Genomic DNA, 10,917 nt, shown 5'->3' on the forward strand with positions numbered 1-10,917 from the left:
TTTGGGACAAATTGCATTTATTTGCTTTGATTGGCCGTCATAGCGTCCGCATTTTTGCTCTTCAAAATATGGCAACCCTATGGCCTATGCATCACCATAAGCAGTAACCTCTTCTGACTAAGATGCTTCTTCCTCGAGATAAGCACCAGTCAGGGAGTGACTGGTGACAAGCCGACACGGAGCAATGGTTCCAAACTACAAGAAAAAAGATTCCACCTAAACATTAGGAAGAACTTCCTGACAGTAAGAGCTGTTCAACAGTGGAATTTGCTGCAAAGGAGTGTGGTGGAGTCTCCTTCTTTGGAGGTCTTTAAGCAGAGGCTTGACAACCATATGTCAGGAGTGCTCTGATGGTGTTTCCTGCTTGGCAGGGGGTTGGACTCGATGGCCCTTGTGGTCTCTTCCAACTCTATGATTCTATGATTCTATGATTCTATGGTTTGATCTCTGCACAGCTGACATTCTTTACAATCTTAAAAAGGAAAAGTTAAAGGGACCCCTGACCATTAGGTCCAGTTGTGACCGACTCTGGGGTTGCGGCACTCATCTCACTTTATTGGCCGAGGGAGCCGGCATACAGCTTCCGGGTCATGTGGCCAGCATGACTAAGCCGCTTCTGGCGAACCAGAGCAGCACATGGAAACACCGTTTATCTTCCTGCTGGAGAGGTACCTATTTATCTACTTGCACTTTTGACGTGCTTTCGAACTGCTAGGTTGGCAGGAGCAGGGACCGAGCAACGGGAGCTCACCCCATGCAGGGATTCGAACCACTGACCTTCTGATTGGCAAGTCCTAGGCTCTGTGGTTTAACCCACAGCGCCTTTATGTGTCCAATAAGCCGACTGGTCTCTGGATTGAGAGCAAAGGGAAAACAACACTACCCTAGAATTGTAGAATCGTAGAGTTGGAAGGGACCCTGAAGGGCATCTAGCCCAATCCCCTGCAATGCAGGAATCTCAACTGAAGCATCCAATACAGATGGCCATCCAACCTCTGCTTACAAACCTCCAAGGAAGGAGAGGCCACCACCTCATGTGGAAGTCTATTTCACAGCTGAATGGCTCTTACTGCCAGAAAATTCTTCCTGATGTTCAGTCAGAGTCTACTTTCTTGTAACTTGTATATCCTTCCTTCCAGTAGCACCTTAAAGACCAACTAAGTTAGTTCTAGGTATGAGCTTTCGTGTGCATGCACACTTCTTCAGATACACTGTATCTTCAGTGTATCTGAAGAAGTGTGCATGCACACGAAAGCTCATACCTAGAACTAACTTAGTTGGTCTTTAAGGTGCTACTGGAAGGAATTTTTTTATTTATTTTGTCTTGACTATGGCAGACCAACACAGCTACCTATCTGTAACTTGTATATCCTTCATTCTTCATTTCTCATTTCTTCCATTGCTTATGCACGACCTTCTTATATCTCAGCTCTTGCATAAGCTCCGTATTCAGTGTAAAACAGCACGCTAGCAATCTGCGCTGCTGGTGAAGATGCTGCAAAATGTGACATTCTTTTGCATCTGAAAACACTCTTTGCAAGCCCATGCTGCAGCAGAAGGATTTGAGATGACTGGCCGAGTCTTTAAAAAGAAGGAAAGAAGGAAAATCACTTCAAGGGGTTGGCTGTCACAGGAGTGTCTGCTCCTCAGAAACCTGTAACAGATAGCCAAAAAGTTCACTGCCTCCATCCTCCCGCCAAAAACGGATCACCTTTTATGTCCCGCTGTACTGATAAAAATCTGTTGCCTGAATTCAGTGAGGTAATTGTATGCATACAGTGGTGTTGTGACATTGAGATTAGGCCCTGGATGCTTTTATGCCTTAGGAAAACCACCTCATGAGCTGTGGTGGGTCTGTTCCCACCCCCACCCCCAGCCCTTGACTGCAGCATCTGGATGGAAGTGTGAAGTCAATCCTATGTGGGGTTTTACTGGTGATATAAGGAAATATTTTGCAACAGTTCAGCTCCCAGCACCTGCATGGGAGCTGCTAATATGCCATAGAGCATTTTGTCCATTTTGTAATTTCATTAACCCTTTCCTCAGCCACGTTACGCAAGCCTCAAGTGAGCAGAGTATCTCTGGTGGCCCTGGACTAAAGACCTTGCACAGCAGCAACAATCACCACGAGGGGCCGTGTGCTAAGCTGAGGCAGGCAGGAGTTCCAGGAAAGCTGTGGTTTCTAGGAATCTAGATCCAGACAGTGGTCACTGTAGCACTGTGGCCTGGCAAGTCTGAGTAGTGATGGCAAAAAAGCAGTGTGTGTGCCTGGATGAGTGAGGTAGGCTGGTGGGGCAAAGCTCTCATATTGCTTCGAAATAACCCCACCAGTTCTTTGGCTGAAAGCTTCTAGTCAGTTTTATGGAGTGACAAGAAGTTCTAGTCAATTTCTCTCTGTCTACTTTCTGCTTCCATTCACAATCTTATAAACATCTTTTGCGGCCCCCTCACACTTTTATTGGCTAATAGGATTTCAGCACCTCCCTCATGTTTAGTCCAATCGTTACAAATGTTTTTTAAAACATGTGTCACTACTGAATTGTCATCTGCCCCATGGTGTGGAGACAACAGCTTTATCTGCAGAAATAGACAGGTGGAGTTTTCATGGCATGGAGAGAAGCTGGAACACCTGCTAAGGCTTGCAGATCAGATTGACAGCACTAAATTGTGAATCAAGGGAACAATTATGAGAATGGTTTTTTTTTTGTCAAATCCATTTTGACAGCTGATGAAAGGAAGTTACATTTTTCTGTCTTATATTCCTTTAAATCTCTGCAAGAATATCATAAAGCATACAAAGAACAGTCATATGTAGTTCTTTTAGCTTTGGTAGTGATTAGATCCAAAATCAACAGTATTAAATCTCAAATGCACACAGTGTATTTATAGTGATTCTATTTACATGTTCTTTTGTGGCTTTGAATCCAGACTCGCCTCTGGTTTTTACATCTGTCTCTGTCTGTATCAATATTTCTCAAAATGGGAGTGGAGCAGGGGGATACATTTATAACACACACTTGCAGGATCTAGTCCAACACAATTGTCCAGGCACAAATATAAGGGTTATTTTAAAAGAAAAGGATGAGTTCCAATTGAAAGGCACTGTGTACATGTAGTACAATTGCTTCAGGCAACTGTCTGCCTGGTGAATTTCAAGAGAGGATGGAACTGATTGTGCAGAGTTCAGTGGAAACCTCTTTTCTGCTTAGAAAGGGTAACTTTCCCCTGCCATTTAGTTTTGGTTTCAAGGCTCTGTGTTCATTATACTGGTCTCAGGAGTGGTGCTTTTAGCTGTCATTTTGAAACTGTGCCTGCCACTTTGAAACCCTATCACACGGCCAAATGACATTGCTTGCCTAAGCCGATGAGCCCTTTAAAACATCAGACAAAATGTATAACTTTTGTGCATGGATTCTGTGCCACCTCCCAGTTTATCTATCGCAGAAGAATGAACATAACATCGGAAAGAAAGTGGGGGGACATAATAAGCTCTAGGTCCACAGCTGAAATCTTAGCTCAGCCTTGAACTCATAGAATGGCCGCTATCCTCAGCTCCTCACCACTTCCCTAGTCGTAGCTGAAAGATAATAATGCTGGTCAACCTCATAAGACAGATTTAGGATAACTGAAATAATTGAAATGCTTTAATCACTTAGAAAAAGCACTAAATAAATCCTATATATGTATGCTTTTGATGTGGACCAATGACTATAAAAATGGACAATGGGGCCTCATCATAGCAGATTATAGAAATTCATCACATTGTTCTGGGAATGAAAAAAAGGAAAAGGAAGGCTTAATAATTGGTATGTTTGAGTGATTGAAAGCAAGAGAGCAAGAGAAAGAAATTCAGTGGTAGAATACAAGCACCTTTACCATCAAAAAACTGAGATGTCTCTTTGAGAATCTCTCTAGAATCTAGTCACTAGAATCCCAAAACTTAGATTTCCTGAGATTTTTCTTTTCATTTCTACTTGGCACGCCACTGTTAGTATGTGGGAGACAGTCTGACGTAGACCAAGGCAGGGAAAACGCCAATGAGATGTAATGTCTGCTTCAGTCTGAGTGTGAAAAGATTTCTCAAGCCATGCAGATGTGTAGACTTTACTGGAGTGTTCACTTTCTTTATACCTAATTACGTTTCCGTCCTGCTCTCCCAGTCTCCTTCCAGCCAGCTCAGGGAGCCCTTAAGCCAGCACAGGTGCATACAGGACTTCCTGCACTAGTGTTACACTCTCTTACTGGGTTTAGTGGCAGCATTACACACATTCTGGTACAGATGCTGAGAAGACTTGACCCCAGGACCAGCGGTTTTTCTCCAGCTCATGTCAGATTTCCTGGAGGTGGGGTTGATCCCTCTTACATGCAGTTCCCCATTGACACAAGATCCTTTTCCTACCAGAAAAAAACCAAAATACTTCCGCGGAGGAAATTGCAGGAATCCCATGTGTGGTTCATCGCAAGTGATGGATGTGTGTGTCTGCTTTGCTGAGTGTGCACACTTGGTGGGAAGCCACAGTTGGCAATGGTTTCCCACCACGCATACATGCTGCGGCAAAAGTGATCTGGCGCATATGTCGAAGTACACTAAAGGTCTGTACTACTTTCCATATGGCAGAGATTTCCCCAGAAGAAATTCTGATTTGCATGAAAGTATTATTTTCATTTATTAATCGTCTCAAAGCAATTTCACAAACACAATAGAAACATACATGAAACAAAATTTCAAATCCAATCCAGATACCAAATGGGATCTGAAATGACCGTCAGGATAATTTATACCAATATAAACAGTTGTGGTTACTCAATCCACGCTAACGCATCCTTCTGCAGCCCATTAGGAGATGTCACAAGACTATGCAACGGAATATGATTCTTCCTCTCTCTGCAGAAGCATTGGTATTGGAAGACTCTGTACCCAAAGCCAATTTTCAATCATCCAACCACCATTTTGAAGTCACTGCAATATACAAATTTACCCTCAATCTCTCTAAAACAGGCTTCCTCAACCTTGGCCCTCCAGATGTTTTGAGACTACAATTCCCATCATCCCTGACCACTGGTCCTGCTAGCTAGGGATCATGGGAGTTGTAGGCCAAAAACATCTGGAGGGCCGAGGCTGAGGAAGCCTGCTCTAAAATAAACAGTGCATTTCATTGTTTTTCTAAGGTCTGGTATCTGTTTATTTCTTTCTGCTAAATGTTGTTTGAGACTGTGAAACCCTAGCCTGTTTGCAGCACAAAAATGAAGTTTTCTCTCAATCTGGATTCATGCTCAATGTGCTGCTTTCAGTCCAGATTGATTCTAGATCCTGCCATGAACAAGCCTGGATGTGGTCACTTGAAACCATTCAAAAGCTCTCCCCTTGATTAGGTTATCTGTGCCTTTTCCTCACTGCACATGCCCCAGATGAATGAAGAAGGAACTGGTGATAGCAATCTTGCCAGAGGGCTGCCTTGGTTTCTGAACATCTCAGAAGTTGAATGTTTCAGTTTTCAAATGCCGAAAACCCAGAAGTAAATACTCCAATTTTCAAATGCACTTCGAAAATCGAATGCCTACATCTGAATATTTGTTAGTTTTCTCAATTACATTTGCAGACCACCTTTTGCACCTTGGTTTTCGAACGTTTCGGAAGTCGAACAGTCTTCCAGAACAGATTACATTTGAAAACCAAGGTGCCACTGTATATGCCCACCACAACACCATTGGACAGCCCTTATTGTTTGGACCACACCATAGGGTAATGGAATTAATCTGCAACAAGCTTTATTTTTGGAATGAAACCTATGTCTCAAGAATCACTTTTCAGCAGCAACAAATATGCAATAGATCTAGATTTGCATGGACTACATAGAAAAAACACCATACTGAGTCTTCACTGATTCTAAAATGGAATATCGTATCTACACAGCCTGAAATGCATTTGTTTCTAAAGCTTCCTTTCAACACCCATATAGGGAAATATTTGCATTTCAAATCCATTTCTTCTAGGAATTCAGGTCTTCTCACTGTATTTTGTTTGGTGTTGTGCATGCAGATATTGTCTTGATCAAACCTGTGTTTCTGTAAACAAGATGTAATGTGAACTACAGTTGAGTAAGCAGAGAGCATTTAGAAAATGAATTTTCACATAGTATGCTCAGTTGTGGGTGTAGGGATTTTACACCAGTGAGCTAGTCACAAATACCAGACAGATCCTTGCCCATAATGCAGAGTACACAGTTTACTTTACAAATCAGTGACTTTTCTGAGATTTGTGCAACTTGCACAATATTTAATTCTAAAGTGGTTCCTGCAGATCTGCAGTTTAGTAATATTTGCCTCTGAAATTACATGAATTGCCTGCATCTATTGTATGTGTGTATCTCTGACACCCAAGGGGTGTGTTTAGCCTAATAACTATAATTTAAATTCTTATTCATTGAGTTAAAGATCATCACAAAGCCATGATCAAGTTTCAAAAGTAAAGCAAATTGCAAATTATGTGATTGTGTAATTGTAACCTGGAAGCAATTCTTCCTTCCTAGTGGCACAGTCAAGGGATCCATGCATTGCAAAGAGTGGTTTCAGATGTGTGATTATTGTGGAATTGGTGCTTCGCATGCATCCAAGGGCTTCACAGTGTCCACACAATGCCATTGACATTTGATCCAGATTTACCCTTTCCATGGAAAATCTGATGAGTTCGCTTATAAAATGTTGCCATTTGTGAAGAACCCATTTGCAGTATTAAGCCCTCATTTGGAAGCACCCAGAATCAGTCGGTCTGTATACAATCTTTCCTTAGATTTGGGGCAATGTGGTGCAATCCTATGCTTGTTTACTGTAAAGTAATTCCCATTGAGCTCAATGGGTCTTACAAGTAAATGTGTATAACGCTGCAGCCTTGGTTACTTTCCTCTTGGAAATTTAAACAAAGCAAAACAAATGGAAATGGTGTCATCTAGCAAAACATATAAAGCCTGGAGTGTGATTCCAAGCCCATTCTGTTTTAAACACAGCATGCAATTATTTTGGGTTGCTAGGAGAATATTGTTGAGCCCTGAGGCTAAAGGCAGTCTTGGTAAAAGCAGGTGCAACTTTGCTGAAATTTTCTAGGAATTGTTCTTTCGTTTTTGTTCATAAATACCAGGTTGTAATTTCAGCAGCAAAGCTCTTGATCATTGATAGGGGGATTCAATAATTCATGCGACTGTTTCCGCTGTTAGATAGTTAGGCATTTGATTTATGAGTTTTAATATCACTTACAATGGAAATATTATTTTCCTTGAATTATGCACTGACTGGTTTCAATCTGTGTTTGCTGGACACTGCGCGGCAAGTTCTGGAATATGCATAGAATTTCATTCCAGTTCACAACTCCCCCCCCCACCCAATGTGTTTCAAATATTGATACATAATTGCAAATAAAGCCAACTGGAGTGATATTGTTCAGCTTGAAATGAGACCAATGTGTCGTTGCAAGACGGAACAAACAAGAACACCCAAAACATTCTAAGAAATCATTGTGTGCATTTGAGGAGGCTTGTTTGAATTAGATTGGGATAGAGAATACAGAATACCATTAGGATTTTAAAATATATATGATAGAAAGTGAACAATCTAGAGAACTACAAACAGAATCACATGCAGTTTTGGTCTATTGCCCCATAAATTTCTTTTTTCTTCCAAAAGACTTGCAAAAGCCTGGAGTTTATCCATTTGAGCACAGTCGCCCTGAAAAGAAACTCTAAGCATGTGTTTTAAAACTTTCTCAATGAAATATTTTTTAAAAAAACTTTTATTCAGTCATGCCTATCATCAATCATCATCATCATCTGCCCTCACCAGAATGTCCTGTGGGATATCTAAGTATATTATTGTAATTAAATAAGCAATTTAAAACATTCGCTCTGTAGTTTTACAATCAAACAATAATATTATTTAAGACTACACAAGAACTTTAAATCATGAGCAACCAGATAGTCTATATGAAAACCATTATGTTCATCAGGAAAATGTGTATTTAATTTTAATGAATAACAAACAAACAAAATTCTGCTGCTAAATAAATAATGGCCAAATTGGGATGGTCGTGGAAAGTGTTTGGTCTCTGAACCAGTTTGGGTTCAGAACTAGTAAAAACACACACACACACACACACACACACACACACACACACTGCAAGACCATAGGTTGGTGGAAAGAGTCTGATATTGCCAGTAGAGTTCAGTGCTCACCAATGCATATTTATGGGTCTAAGAGAATTTAAAAATAAAAAGCCTACCAAGCAGAGCCAGTCTTTGCATAAACAATCTGCCCTAGGACCAGGGGAATAAAAGACAGACTAAAGCACATCTGACAAGGTGTTAGCAACACTGCATAATGCACTGCTCACATACACTAGGGGAGATGGCAAAAGAACCAGCATACCTTATATAATTGTGTACAGTGGTACCTTGTGTTAAGTACTTACCCGATAATTCGTTCTGGAGGTCCTGAAACTGTTCTTAACCTGAAGCACCACTTTAGCTAATGGGGCCTCCTGCTGCTGCCGCGCCACCGCTGCACGATTTCTGTTCTCATCCTGAAGCAAAGTTCTTAACCCGAGGTACTATTTCTGGGTTAGCAGAGTCTGTAACCTGAAGCGTATGTAACCTGAAGCGTATGTAACCCGAGATACTACTGTATATATTCAGATGTTATTGAAATGTAAGCTTCTTTCATGTGAATCAGTTGTCGGGCAACAACACCTGTCATCCCCAGCCATGTGGACAGAACTGGTGAAAGTTGGAGTCCAACAACGCAACTGATGTGCCAGAGGTTCACAATGCCCGATTTAGATTCTCTTGATAGTCAGATAGAAGTCTACCTACATGCAAGGTTACCTGCCAGAGCAATGGTTTTTAATGGCTGCTGAATGTGTATCAGTTGCCATGCACTTCCCTAAGAAAGCCAGGTTTTATGTAAGTCGCCCTTTGCAAAACTCTCCCTAGCCGACAGGTTCTGTGACGTTAATGCTCAGACCAACCTGAAGCAGAGGTCAGGCTAAAGGGGCCTAAAGCAGTTGAACTGACAGGGAGCAAGTGGAATTGGACAGTCAGAGCAACATTTCTTCATTCGCAGTGAAAGTTTGTGCTGTGTTTTTGCTGTTACTAATCCCTCAAGTTAAATTCTGACCACCATGCTAAAAAGGTCTGTTTTTTTAGGGACAGGAAAGATCTGCTGATTCCTTCCTTCCTTCCTTCCTTCCTTCCTTCCTTCCTTCCTTCCTTCCTTCTCCAGAAACAGACCAGTGGTCAGTGTGCTTCTCTTCTGGATTTGAAGCATTTTGTGTGAACCGTGACTGGCAATGAGACACATGGAGTATGTGAAGACCCGCATGTGCCCATTTACCAGGAAAAAAAATTAAGCAGCAAATTATTATTTTAAAAAAGGAACAATCAATAATACACAGCAAAATTTTTGGAGTAGCTATTCTTATTTGCGGGTTGAGAAGGAATTCTACTGAAAATTAAAGTCAGCTGAAAAGAAAATTACTAGCAGTTGCTAAGATGTTGGGAGAAAACATTTGCATAGATGGGGTTTGAAAGTGTTTCAGGAACAGTTAACAAGCTTTATCTTACCAGCATTGAGGCACCCAGCTAACAATGGCTCAATATCATTTATAGGTTGTGTTGCCACTTTGATTTCTGGCATGGCTGATGTGCCTTTGACAGTTGTGTGACAGGCAGCACTTTCAATGGGGCAGGCTTTACTCAGCATGTGAAAACTCTACATTCTGTGCACCCACTCACCTCAAATAGGGAATCTGTGGACCTCTGGATACTGCTGGACTACATTTCCCACCATCCCAGAACATTGTGCAGTCTGCTTAGGGCTGATGGGAGGTGGAATTCAACCAACACATGGAGGGGTTCAATGACTACAGTGGTACCTTGGGTTACAGATGCTTCATTACAGACTCCATTAACCCAGAAATAGTACCTTGGGTTAAGAACTTTGCTTCAGGATGAGAACAGAAATCGCGCAGTGGCAGTGGGAGGCCCCATCAGCTAAAATGGTACCTCAGGTTAAGAACAGTTTCAGGTTAAGAACAGACCTCCAGAATGAATTAAGTTCTTAATCTCAGGTACTACTGTGTTCCCAACAGAATGTCCTAGAATTCACTCCTATAAGATTTAAACTCTTCAAGTTTTCCTTAAAGCCTGCAGAAGAGGAAAACTCCATGTATATTGTGAAAGGTAAAATGATCCAGCTTTCTAGCTAGCACTTCCTGACCTGATTTGAGAAAATAAATCTATGGAACCACTAAACACCTCAAATGAAGGCAGACTTAGCAAAGGCCATGCTGTCTGTCAAGTTAATTTTTAATAAGGAGCGAAACCAGTGCTGACATTTGGAGAAAGTGAGAGTATCCTCTCTCAATCCACTCTTTGAGATAATTGTAAGATTTTCTCAGGTTGCCCTATACTTCTGAAAAGAGAGATATGATAACTGACTGTTCACACATAGAGTGGGGCCTTTTCACTAGTGTCACCAAAACAGAGAAGCAAATGGCCACATTATTGCATTCTGCTTCATACCTCATTGAACCTGCCTTTAAAAGAGCATTTCAAAGAAAGTTGACAGAATTGCTGATCTTTATTTCTGTTTAGTTTGATGTACTTTTTAGTCTGCTGATTTTTAGAATTTTTTTCTCTAAAAATGGTTTTGATGTTGTTGTAGGCAGAGGTTTGTGGCTTTTTCTTTTTGGTATCAGGTTTTTAAAAGACAATTTTAATTCTTAGTATTTCATTTTAAAGTGGGAGCCATTTCAAATAAAAAGAGTTTATGGACACTGAAATGTACAGAGAGCATGGACAGGGACAAATTATTTCCTTCGTCTCTCTCTCTCTCTCTCTCTCTCTCTCTCTCTCTCTCTCAGAATATTGG

Source organism: Podarcis erhardii, assembly GCF_964252035.2.
Source record: "Podarcis erhardii genome assembly, chromosome: 2".
Classification (NCBI taxonomy): domain Eukaryota; kingdom Metazoa; phylum Chordata; class Lepidosauria; order Squamata; family Lacertidae; genus Podarcis; species Podarcis erhardii.